The following is an 8,129-nucleotide window of genomic DNA, read 5'->3' as shown; positions in this document are numbered from 1 at the left end:
ATGGGACCCATATGTCTGCCCACCTTTCCCCCATATGGGGCCCACCTAGGCATGCTGGCACAGTCCCTTAAAATACTGAATCGTCCCGTATTTGGCTGTTAAATGATACGGGACGCGATTTGTTCCGTATTTTATAAATGTCCGATAGACAAGCCTATCACACACATTGTTACTAAGTGTAACAATAATGACCAAAATAAAACTGGAAATATTGAGGTCAGCTAAATTTTCCTTGCGGGAGCTAAAGGACCCCTGAACGCTACGGCCGACCATATGGGGCCGACGCTGTTCTCACGGCTGCCTAGAGACGGACACTACGCAGCCACAGTGAGCTGCTGTCAATCCGGATCTTTTTAAAACATCCTCGACCCGATTCTCCACCGTCCTTAGAAGCAAAACCTCTCGTAAAGATACAGACGTGATTAGGAAGACGCAAATCCCAGGCTGAATAATGTTAGTGAGGATGAATACAAGCAATAAAAAAAATTAAAAAAAAGAAAACTGTCCATCGTGGCGAGGAGAGGAACACAGCAGACCCTGATATGGTAACATTTTGCTATGATTTAGTTTCTTATTGTGCTTTTAGTAGACTATATTGGTTTGATTATTTGCTTATTTAATGTATAATAATATCAGCCAAAATAATACAGATGATCATTTAAAGAACAAATCATTATTATTAATGCACCAGACCCAGACCTGCAGTCATGGGCGGTTCTAGGTGAGGGCTAACGGGGTACCAAAGAAGTTATACTAAATAAATGTCTTATGTTAATACTCAATGGTGGATCACTTTTTTTTTTTTTACTTTCACAATTTTACTTTAACAACGAATTAAAAATTATAGTACTGCACTTTTAGCTGCTGTATGGAGATAGGAACACACTTTCCATCTGCCAGGGATCTGCAACCTGGATCTCTGGAGACACAAGTGGGTCTTTGGCTCACTTATTATATCAAATGATGAAATATTGCTCTGTTTTTTTGTTTGTTTGTTTGTTTCATTCTTTTTCAAGTGTTGCCATGGAAAAACACTGACTATCCTGGCCCCTGTAGTAAATCTGGTCTAGAACCAGCCTCCAAACCTAACTCCTTATTAATATAAATATTTTGGTAATACTCTGTAAAATATCAGAATGTTCACATAAATTTTATACTTTTAGTTGTTTGAGGACACATTTTGAATATTAAATCAGGTGTTATGATCAGTTACTCAGTGGTTTACCAAATACTTTTTACACTTGCTTAATTAAGCGTATTTAAAGTATACTACTCTGATTGGAGTACAGTTTTGGGGTACTCCAACCGACCTCTATGTATGAACAGTTGGTGTATGGATCACTTTTTAAGGACAAAAAAACACTGCCATAAAATATTATCACTGCAGCATTCGTCCAACCCCATGAGAGTCGGGCGACACGTGCCGTGGTGGGCGTCCCTTATTTTGATTTCTGGAAGGTGGCATCCCTAGTGATAGCAACAACCGCCTCTTCTTCTTCTTCCTTATTGGCGGCTGGCATCCAACTTAAGGTCATTTTTTTAATGACAGTAGGACTCTAAAGTTTCAAGTGTTTAGGGGGTAGGAGTTTATAAGTTCTCACTTCTTCCTACCCCATTTTGAGCATGATATGTTAATTGAAACAAAAAATCTGTATTTCCTCTTCTTTTTTATGCACTTCTTGTTACTGTGCACTGTTTTATTTTTATATTTGTATCATGTTCGAATAAAATTTAATTTCATTTCATTTCAAAGGTGCATTTACCGCCACCTACCAGACTGGAGTGTGGTCATCAGAGATCTCAGAGGGAATTTAACACACCTCAATGATGTGTACGATGTGCAAATTCACATCTTAACACACTCATTAAATACATGTGTGAATGCATGAGCATGCTTACACATACTTACACATATTCTAAATACGATTAATTAACCCAGTGTTATTTAAGAACCTAAATAAGAGATTTTTAACATAATTTGATTTATTACCCAATAGATTGATCATAGACAGTCCTATATTCTTTCTGCTTAGTAATGACTTTAAAAGCTGACGTTCCTCTGAGTATTTATCACATTCTAACAAGACATGCTCCACTGTTTCCACCTGATTCCAATAATTACAAGCCCCATTCTCATGCTTTCTTATTTTAAAGAGAACTATTAAGTCCAGAATGCCCAATTCTAATTCATAATTACTACTTCTTTCCGCCTTCCACTCAAACAATTACTACCTCCCACACTCTTTTGAATTGCATATAGCTGTCTCCCATTATCATGGTTATCCCATTGCTCCTGCCAAATCTTAATCACTTCTTTTTGAATAATAAATTTACCCTCACTTTTACTCAAAGGAATATTCAAATTAACAATTTCTGATTTCAAGGCCTGCTTAGCTAGAATATCTACTTCCTCATTTCCTTCTATACCTGCATGAGCAGGAATCCAGACAAATCGAACCAAGCATTTATTGTTATGTACATGAACTAATAATTGGTATATTCTTAATATCAAATCTAATCTGCAAGATTTGCCAGATTTTATACTTAATAATGCTGCTTGACTATCTGATGCTATAATAAATATACTTTCTTCCCTAATATCATTATCAAGCAACCATTCTAAGGCTAATATAATGGTTGATAATTCAACTGTAAAAACAGCTAAATGATCAGCTGTTCTCCTCTTAATCAAGACTTTATGGTGTGGGATATTCACTGCTGCCCCAGTTCTACCACTATTTGGATCTTTAGATCCATCTGTATATATAATGTTGTCTTTATATCTTTCAAAATATCTATTAACTACAACCCATTCTGGAGTCTTTCCCTTTTTAAGAATTTCCCTTAATTGAAGATCAACATCTGGAGATATAAATAATCATGGTGGAATTTCAGAATGAGGAACTGTAACACTACACTGGATCATAGTTAAACCAAGATGTTTTGCCTTTATGTCCCCAATCCATCCAAAACTATCACAATTTAATTTATGATGTTCCCAACAGTCCTTCAGCACCATCTTAGTTGGATGATCATATTTATGTCCTTGTAGGTTCACCCAGTACATATACATTAGTTTCAACCTTCTTAATCTTAATGGAAGCTCACCAGTTTCTACTTGTAGAGCAGCTAAAGATGATGTTCTGAAAGCTCCACAACAAATTCTCAATCAATTTTATTTGATGTTTCCAAGTTAAACTTTCATCAAAGATGACACCTAAAAACTTCACTGTTTTCACTTGTTCAAGCTTTTGTTTATAAAGATTCAACTTAACTTCTTATGTCTTCTATAAAAACAAATAACTTGAGTCTTTGCAATTTACATCCTAAATCCCCATTTATTAGCCCAACCTTCCACTTTCAAAATGGCAACCTGCATCTTTTTCTGCAAATATACCAGATTATGTCATTAATCATAATATTAAAAAGAATTGGACTACATACACTGCCTTGTGGAGTACCATTCTCAACAGTATACCTAGTACAGAAATTCGCCCCAACCCGAACTTCTATTTCTCTACCAAACAAAAAAATCCAAAACCCAATTATAAATTTTACCTCCTATACCAAGTTTCCTTAATTTAATCAATAATCCTTCTTTCCATAACATATCATATGCCTTTTCTATGACAAAGAATACAGCAATCATTAACTCTTTATTTGCTTGAGCTTTCCTTACTTCTGACTCTAAACACAGAACTGCATCCATCGTATTTCTCCCTTTACGAAAACCACTCTGAAATGGACAAAATGTATTTTTACTCTCGATAAAATATGAAAGCCCATCTGTAACAATCCTCTCCATTATTTTCCCTAGTTGAGATGTAAGAACTGTAGGTCTGTAATTTGATGGGTCAGTTGCATTTTTACCTGGTTTTAATACGGGAATTATAACTGACTGTTTCCATTCTGCAGGAATACTCCCAGTCATCCAAATCAAATTAAACAATTTTAATATAACAGTAAGAGATGAATATTTAAAATGTTTGAGCATTGTATAACACACTGCATCCTTCCCCGGAGTTGATTGCTTAGCATTAATAATAACTTTTTCTAACTCATACATAGTAAAAGGCATATCTAAATCCTGATTTGAAACTACTCTCTTAGTTGTAACTTCTGAATTTTCATCCAATAAATTCTTTATTACTTTCCATATCTTCAGATAAATTTTCTGAACGATGCACCTTAATTAATGTTTCTGCTAATAACTCTACCTTTTCTTTATTACTAACCGCTATTTTCCCATTTAATTCTAAAACCAGTAAGGAAAAACTCTTTTTAACACCATTCATTTTCTTAATAAATCTCCATACCTCAGACAATTTGGTCTCTCTTCTAATGGAATTACAATGCTGTCTCCAACAAGCCTTCTTAGCTGCTCTACTAGTCTTCCTAACTATAGCTTGTGCCTTCTTATATTGAATTAATGCCTCAAAGGTATGACATCTTCTTACCAATTTAAAAGCTTTATTTCTTCCCCTTAAGCAATACTACATTGCTCATTCCACCATGGAATAGAATTTTTATTTCCTCTTCCCTTTGTTTTAGAAATTGAACTTTCAGCTGCATTAATAATGACGGACACAATCTTTGAATAACACATCTCCACATCACAAAACAAGTTCTCCCCCAATTTATTAAATTGACTATCAACTAAATTTTTAAATAACTCCCAATTAGCGCTACTTAGTCTCCATCTTGGAATCTGCCCTTCCTCTTCTTTTATCACTTCAGAACCAACTGAAACTAGAATAGGAAAATGATCACTGCCCATAGGAGAATCACTCAGCACCTCCCAAGATGCAATTCCAGCTATTCCACTTGAAACCAATGTTAGATCTAAAACACTCTTTAAATTCCTACAACAATCATATCTAGTAGAGCTACCATCATTAACGCTAACCAGCGAATGTAACTCAAGAAATTCTTCAATCATCAAACCATTTGCATCTGTATCAAGACTCCCCCATAAAATATTATGAGAATTGAAATCACCACACCATACAGTCTTACCTACATTTTGTTCATTTATTTCATTGAGATCTTGAATGGACAACTTCTCGTTAGCATTATAAAAATTTATTACAGACATTTGACCATTTCCTATCCAAATCTTGATAACTATTGATTCATAATTCTGCCCTATTGATTTCACTTTATATCTTATACCATCTTGTACAAAAGTTGCCACTCCCCCACCTCGTCTTTCCTTTCTATCATTCCTAATTGATGTATACCCAGGAATTATGAAATCCAGATGAGGCTTAAGCCAGGTTTCTTGAATGCAAATCAGATGAGGTTTAACTGTCAAATCTGAAATATATTTCTTAAACTCTAGACCAGTGGTTCTTAACCTGGGTTCGATCGAACCCCACGGGTTCGATGAGTCGGTCTTAGGGGTTCGGCGGAGCCTCTGCCGCGGAGGTAAAGACACACTGTGTAAAGTCGTGATGACGCCTCGTTTTACCATCGCTTGCTCCAGAGGATCACGTTACATTGCTTAGCCAATCAGTGCTGCGGGAAGGAGTTCCACTCTCATAGACATAATATAAGGATAGACGCCTCATGGACCGCTCTCGCCTATTGTCGCTGACGAGATTTAGGGCGGCCATCTTGGAGCGGTACTCCACTCCACTCCACTCAGCGTTGAATGCGCATATGAAACTGGGGGGTTCGGTACCTCAAAAAAGGTTAAAGGTTAAGAACCACTGCTCTAGACCATTACTAATAAGACTTCTTGCATTCCACTGGAAAATAACTAACATAAGAAGGGCCACCACTGCATGATTGAGGTTGAAAAGATTGTGTCTCATTTAATTTTTCTTTAATTGATTCCCAACTAACATTCTTACAGTCAAGATACTTTTGGGCTGCCTTCACTATTTGAATTTTTTCCATTTTTCTTTGTGTTTGAGCAGTGCAGTTAACTTCTACCATGAACAATACAAAATCCTCCTTTGTCATGAGTAGAGTGTCGCCTTTAATCTTGCAGCATTCTGTACAATTAGATCCTTCTTTTTCTCCTCCAGACACTTTCTTTGGGTATGATATTGGTTGCACAGGAACTTTTTACGTTGCTTCTGCATAAGTAATGCCAGTAGTTATTTTAATTTTCTGAACTTCCTCAGCTCTTTTACTAGCTACACATCCTCTAAATCCTGAACTATGTCCACCTCCACAATTACAACATTTCAGCAGAGCTCCTTCCTCACATTTCCCATACTCATAATCCCCGGCACATCTCCCACATTTCTGTTTCCCCTTATACACTGCCGCGACATGTCCAAATTTCTGGCATTTAAAGCACCGCAACGGCGGAGGAATAAATGGTCAGACATCATAGCTCAGATATCCCACAAACACTTTATCTGGCAGACTGTTCTCTTCAAATTTTAACATGATAGAAAAACTATCACTCCTCTCTCTATTTTTATTTCTTTTCAATCGTTTGGCTTCCACTACTTTCCCTCCTGGGAAAGATCAAACATTCGATTTGATCTCATCAACCGGCACGTCGGGTGGAATACCCGAAATAACTCCGCGTACTTACTTCTTGTCATCCAAAAGTCTCCCTCTCACATTCTCTCCAAGGACTCTTTTTATATTCAGTGCCCTTTCTTTTTGTTTAACATCATTACAAATAATCAATAAAGATCCATCTGTTAGTACTTTAACAAATTTCACCTTTCCAACCAGTGAACCGATTTCTTTAGTAAGCTTTATTGGATTCCACTTACCAAAGGACACACCCTCTTTGACAAACTTCAAAACCATTTTAAATTCTGTCACCGTAACTGTTTCTCCTTCGGCCTTGGAAACAGATGATTCTATTTGTTGCCTTGATTTTTTCCGTTTATGCTTAGCTTTTCATTTCTTCATTTTCCATGCCATCAGCACCCTCTTCCATTTCCGCAAAATCACTACCTGACACATCATTTCCCTCCGACATCCTTCCAACCATTCACAGCCTGGTCGTGCCTTACCACCCTTGTCCCTCCGTTTCCTCAGTCCAGCAACAACCTCCTCAGCAAGTCAATGTTTTCTTTAGGCCTTCTAACGAGCCATCATTTGATGCAGGTGTGCTAAACCAGGGAGAAAACTAAAACATGCAGGATGCCGGCCCTCAAGGACCAACTTTGGACACCCCTGCAATAGATGAAAGTGAAAAATTAAAAATGGTAAAATATTCCATTTGTTTTAGAATAAATTATGCCTCATACCTTCTGATAAGGCTGGCCATGCAGGGGCGGATCTAGAAAAATATTTATGGGGTGACAAGGGGGGGCAGGGATTTTTTCAGGGGTGGCAGTACGCACACACAAAATATTGTTTTTAACTTGCATTGTTTCAAAATGAGCTTCATGTAGCACCGAGGCTTAAAAGCAATTTCTTAATGTAGTATAGTTAATTAATTTCCCACACAAAAAAGTAGCAAAAACACTAAAACAGAACATCCAGTCTGTTACATTATGTTGTCAGGCTTAATGTCTATATTGTGATTATTAAAAAGTTTTCGCCTGGTTGATTAGCTGATTTGAACAGCTGCTCTACTGATGACTCGGTGGGCGGGTTGTTTAGTGCTAACGGAACCAAAACACACCAAACTGCGCAGCACATGCTAAGGTTATCAAAGTCAATACCAGGCCAGCAGCAGTTAGGCTAGTATAACTGACCCACTGCTGACTTGGTCAATGGTAACGTTTTCCTCACCTGTGAAATCTGAAGCCCTTATTACCATCATCTATGGTTGAATTAACTGCTAAACATTGCGTCCGTTATTCTGATTCTTTGCGTGATTATAGTATTTTCCTGACCACCGATATTCCTGACTCAATGGACAGCAATGGCGCATGTGCGACTTACGATAAATCACGTAATGTCCAGTCCAGTAATATATATATCCATCAATGCTGCTGATGTAACACTTACAATGTGATTACAGTGCTAGACTCAGAACAGGACCAGTGCTAGGTTCGGCTACGGGAGTAGGGAGAAGTGCAAGTGTATCAATGACCACAGACCAGAAAATATGTTTAGACTGCCAGCTTATTATTTTTGTAGAAAAAGAAAATAAACAACAGTTATACAAACAGTTTACATAAAAATGACACAAATTCAATACAAAA

The sequence above is a fragment of the Poecilia latipinna genome, unplaced genomic scaffold, assembly GCF_001443285.1.
Source record: "Poecilia latipinna isolate Pla-1442-1.1 unplaced genomic scaffold, P_latipinna-1.0 Scaffold4094, whole genome shotgun sequence".
NCBI classification, from domain to species: domain Eukaryota; kingdom Metazoa; phylum Chordata; class Actinopteri; order Cyprinodontiformes; family Poeciliidae; genus Poecilia; species Poecilia latipinna.
This window is presented reverse-complemented; position numbering follows the sequence as displayed.